General features: G+C 48.8%; 1 long non-coding RNA gene across 1 annotated transcript in view; it reads left to right on the forward strand.

Annotated features, from left to right (window-relative positions):
* The window catches only part of LOC133359876 (uncharacterized), a 15,367-nt gene extending 12,939 nt beyond the window's left edge, over nt 1–2,428 (forward strand). The window contains exon 3 of the long non-coding RNA XR_009757197.1: nt 1–2,428. This exon is cut by the window's left edge and continues 330 nt beyond it. This is a non-coding gene — a long non-coding RNA (uncharacterized LOC133359876).
* The last annotated feature ends 3,463 nt before the right edge of the window (nt 2,429–5,891 follow it).

Consider the following 5,891-nt stretch of genomic DNA (forward strand, 5'->3'; position numbering starts at 1 on the left):
CTACACACACACACGTGTACACACTCACACACGCGTGTACACACACACACACGTGTACACACGTGTACACACGTGTACACACACACACGTGTACACACACACACGTGTACACACACACACACGTGTTCACACACACACACACGTGTACACACACACACGTGTACACACACACACGTGTACACACACACACACGTGTACACACACACACACACGTGCACACACTCACACGCGTGTACACACTCACACGCACGCGTGTACACACACACGTGTACACACTCACACACACGTGCACACGCACACACACGTACACACACGTAGACACACGCACACACACACACGCTTACAAAGGCTTAACAGACTGTTGGGGCAAGTGCTGTTAGCGAGCAGCACTTATGAAGGCTGGCACGGCACACGGAGGGGGTGGTTGGCCAGTAATACGCACACGCACACACATGTTCACACACGTGTACAGAGGTGTGGACACACGCGTGGACACACGCACACATGTTCACACACGTGTACACAGGTGTTCACACATGCTCGTGTCAAGAGTCATAATAGCCGTGTCAATATCCTAATGTGTATATCAATTCCATAATGGCCGTGCCAGGTTTAATATGGCCGTGTCAGGGCCAGTAACAGCCTTAATGGGCATTTAAATTAAAAAATGGCTGTGTCGGGATCATAATGGCCGTGCCGGGATCATAATTGCCGTGTCAATTTCCTAATGGACTTATCAATTCCATATTGGCCGTGTCAATTTTCTAATGTGGATATCAATTCCAAAATGGCCGTGTCAGGTTCATATTGGCTGTGTCAATTTCTTAATGGGCACATCAATTCCAAAACGGCCGTGTCAGGTTCATGATGGCCGTGTCAATTTCCTAATGGGCACATCAATTTCAAAACGGCCGTGTCAGGTTTATGATGGCCGTGTCAATTTCTTAATGGGCACATCAATTTCAAAATGACCGTGTCAGGTTCATGATGGCCGTGTCAATTTCCTAATGGGCACATCAATTTCAAAACGGCCGTGCCAGGTTCATAATTGCCGTGTCAATTTCCTAATGGGCACATCAATTCCAAAATGGCCGTGTCAGGTTTAAAATGACTGTGTCAATTTCCTAATGGGCACATCAATTTCAAAATGACCGTGTCAGGTGCATGATGGCCGTGTCAATTATCTAATGGGCACATCAATTTCAAAATGACCGTGTCAGGTTCATGATGGCCGTGTCAATTTCCTAATGGGCACATCAATTTCAAAATGACCGTGTCAGGTTCATGATGGCCGTGTCAATTTTCTAATGTGGATATCAATTTCAAAATGGCCGTGTCAGGTTCATGATGGCCGTGTCAATTTCCTAATGGGCATTACCAAATTCAAAATGGCCGTGTCAGGTTCATGATGACCGTGTAAATGTCTTAATGGGCATATCAATTTCAAAACGGCCGTGTCAGGTTCATAATCGCCACATCAATTTCCTAACGGGCACATTAATTTCAAAATGGCCGTGTCAGGGTCCATAATTGCCGTGTCAATTTCCTAATGGGCACATCAATTTCAAAATGACCGTGTCAGGTTTAATATGGCCATGTCAGAGACACCGATGAGTCGGGTTCAAGCCGCTCCGGTTCTTGGCTCACGTCTCTCTGATTCAAAACGGAAGCCAGAGAGAGACAGGGACTCATCAGTGGGGCGACATTCCACATTCCCGTGGCAGGACGAGTCCATCCGTAGTAGGGTTGACCACAACTTTGGTGCGTATCCAGCCAAGTATCGATTTTAGTGGCACACACCCCCAGATGGTGATGATGATGGTGATGATGGTGGTGATGATGGTGGTGATGGTGGTGGTGATGGTGGTGATTTGATGATGATGATGATGGCGGTGGTGGTGGTGATGATGGTGGTGATGGTGGTGATGATGGTGATGGTGGTGGTGATGATGATGGCGGTGATCGTGGTGATGATGATGATGGTGGTGGTGATGGTGCTGATGATGGTGATGATGGTGCTGATGATGGTGATGTTGGTGGTGGTGATGGTGGTGATGATGGTGGTGGTGGTGCTGATGATGGTGATGGTGGTGATGATGGTGCTGATGATGGTGATGATGATGGTGATGTTGATGGTGGTGATGATGGTGATGGTGATGATGGTGCTGATGTTGGTGATGTTGGTGATGATGATGGTGGTGATGTTCATGATGATGTCGTTGACTTTTCCCGCGAGACGCGGTCCATTAGGAACCTTCGTTCACGGCTGATATTTTTTTATTTTTTTTAACAACAGGAAACAGAATTTATATTTGTGATTAAATTATTGTAAATATCCTCCTCCCTTTTTAAACACCGCAGAGACGTTGAATATCAATGGGGGTGGCTGTCTGGCCTTGTGGTTAAATAAAGGAAGTCACAGTTACTAGAGATGGTGAATCTCAATGGGGGGGGGGGGGGGGTTCTGATGGTTACATAAAGGAAGTCAGCCACTAGAGATGGTGAATCTCAATGGGAAGGGAGGGTCTGATGGTTAAATAAAGGACGTCACATGCACTGGAGATGGTGAATCTCAATGACGCCAGACTCCAAATCTACAGCAGCAGCAGCAGGCATCGTCAGGGTCCGGTTCGAACCCACAACCTCCTGCACACCAGGCGAGGTAGTCAACATCTCCTAGCCACCGTGATGGTGATGAGAGAGACACACACAGACCGTAGACCAGGCGAGGAAGTCAACATCTAGCCACCGTGATGATGAGAGACACACAGACCGTAGACCAGGCGAGGTAGTCAACATCTAGCCACCGTGATGATGAGAGACACACAGACCGTAGACCAGGCGAGGAAGTCAACATCTAGCCACCGTGATGATGAGAGACACACAGACCGTAGACCAGGCGAGGTAGTCAACATCTAGCCACCGTGATGATGAGAGACACAGACCGTAGACCAGGCGAGGTAGTCAACATCTCCTAGCCACCGTAGTGATGATGATGAGAGAGAGGCACACAGACCGTAGACCAGGCGAGGTAGTCAACATCTAGCCACCGTGATGATGATGAGAGAGACACAGACCGTAGACCAGGCGAGGTAGTCAACATCTCCTAGCCACCGTAGTGATGACGATGAGAGAGAGACACAGACCGTAGACCAGGCGAGGTAGTCAATATTTAGCCACCGTGATGATGAGAGAGACACACAGACCGTAGACCACGCGAGGTAGTCAACATCTAGCCACCGTGATGATGATGAGAGAGACACAGACCGTAGACCAGGCGAGGTAGTCAACATCTCCTAGCCACCGTGATGATGAGGATGAGAGAGAGACACAGACCGTAGACCAGGCGAGGTAGTCAACATCTAGCCACCGTGATGATGATGATGAGAGAGAGACACCCACAGACCGTAGACCAGGCGAGGTAGTCAACATCTCCTAGCCACCGTGATGATGATGAGAGAGACACAGACCGTAGACCAGGCGAGGTAGTCAACATTTCCTAGCCACCGTATTGATGACGATGAGAGAGAGACACACAGACCGTAGACCAGGCGAGGTAGTCAACATCTCCTAGCCACCGTGATGATGATGAGAGAGACACAGACCGTAGACCAGGCGAGGTAGTCAACATTTCCTAGCCACCGTATTGATGACGATGAGAGAGAGACACAGACCGTAGACCAGGCGAGGTAGTCAACATCTCCTAGCCACCGTGATGATGAGAGAGACACACAGACTGTAGACCAGGCGAGGTAGTCAACATCTCCTAGCCACCGTGATGATGATGAGAGAGAGACACAGACCGTAGACCAGGCGAGGTAGTCAACATCTCCTAGCCACCGTGATGATGAGAGAGACACACAGACCGTAGACCAGGCGAGGTAGTCAACATCTCCTAGCCACCGTGATGATGATGAGAGAGAGACACAGACCGTATACCAGGCGAGGTAGTCAACATCTCCTAGCCACCGTGATGATGAGAGAGACACACAGACTGTAGACCAGGCGAGGTAGTCAACATCTCCTAGCCACCGTGATGATGAGAGAGAGACACACAGACCGTAGACCAGGCGAAGTAGTCAACATCTCCTAGCCACGTGATGATGATGAGAGAGAGACACACAGACCGTAGACCAGGCGAGGTAGTCAACATCTCCTAGCCACCGTGATAATTTTGTAGGTGACATGACCCAGATTTGTAGGTGACATGACCCAGATTTGTGAGGTGACATGGCAAGATTTGTGAGGTGACATGACCCAGATTTGTGAGGTGACATGACCCAGATTTGTGAGGTGACATGACCCAGATTTGTGAGGTGACATGACCCAGATTTGTGAGGTGACATGGCCCAGATTTGTGAGGTGACATGACCCAGATTTGTGAGGTGACATGACCCAGATTTGTGAGGTGACATGACCCAGATTTGTGAGGTGACATGGCCAGATTTGTGAGGTGACATGACCCAGATTTGTGAGGTGACATGACCCAGATTTGTGGAGTGACATGACCCAGATTTGTGGAGTGACATGACCCAGATTTGTGAGGTGACATGACCCAGATTTGTGAGGTGACATGACCCAGATTTGTGAGATGACATGACCCAGATTTGTGAGGTGACATAACCCAGATTTGTGAGGTGACATGACCCAGATTTGTGAGGTGACATGACCCAGATGTGTGAGGTGACATGACCCAGATTTGTGAGGTGACATGACCCAGATTTGTGAGGTGACATGACCCAGATTTAAGGGGTGACATGACCCAGATTTGTGAGGTGACATGACCCAGATTTGTGAGGTGACATGACCCAGATTTGTGAGGTGACATGGCCCAGATTTGTGAGGTGACATGACCCAGATTTGTGGGTGACATGACCCAGATTTGTGAGGTGACATGACCCAGATTTGTGAGGTGACATGGCCAGATTTGTGAGGTGACATGACCCAGATTTGTGAGGTGACATGACCCAGATTTGTGGAGTGACATGACCCAGATTTGTGGAGTGACATGACCCAGATTTGTGAGGTGACATGACCCAGATTTGTGAGGTGACATGACCCAGATTTGTGAGGTGACATGGCCCAGATTTGTGAGGTGACATGACCCAGATTTGTGAGGTGACATGACCCAGATTTGTGAGGTGACATGACCCAGATTTGTGAGGTGACATGGCCAGATTTGTGAGGTGACATGACCAGATTTGTGAGGTGACATGACCCAGATTTGTGGAGTGACATGACCCAGATTTGTGGAGTGACATGACCCAGATTTGTGAGGTGACATGACCCAGATTTGTGAGGTGACATGACCCAGATTTGTGAGGTGACATGACCCAGATTTGTGAGGTGACATAACCCAGATTTGTGAAGTGACATGACCCAGATTTGTGAGATGACATGACCCAGATTTGTGAGGTGACATAACCCAGATTTGTGAGGTGACATAACCCAGATTTGTGGGGTGACATGACCCAGATTTGTGAGGTGACATGACCCAGATTTGTGAGGTGACATGACCCAGATTTGTGAGGTGACATGACCCAGATTTGTAGGTGACATGACCCACATTTGTGGGTGACATGACCCAGATTTGTGAGGTGACATGACCCACATTTGTGGGGTGACATGACCCAGATTTGTGGGGTGACATGACCCAGATTTGTGGGGTGACATGACCCAGATTTGTGAGGTGACATGACCCAGATTTGTGAGGTGACATGACCCAGATTTGTAGGTGACATGACCCACATTTGTGGGTGACATGACCCAGATTTGTGAGGTGACATGACCCAGATTTGTGAGGTGACATAACCCAGATTTGTGAGGTGACATGACCCAGATTTGTGAGGTGACATGACCCAGATGTGTGAGGTGACATGACCCAGATTTGT

This window comes from Lethenteron reissneri, chromosome 66 (genome assembly GCF_015708825.2).
Source record: "Lethenteron reissneri isolate LAM-NWPU_2019-01 chromosome 66, ASM1570882v1, whole genome shotgun sequence".
In the NCBI taxonomy this organism is placed as follows: domain Eukaryota; kingdom Metazoa; phylum Chordata; class Hyperoartia; order Petromyzontiformes; family Petromyzontidae; genus Lethenteron; species Lethenteron reissneri.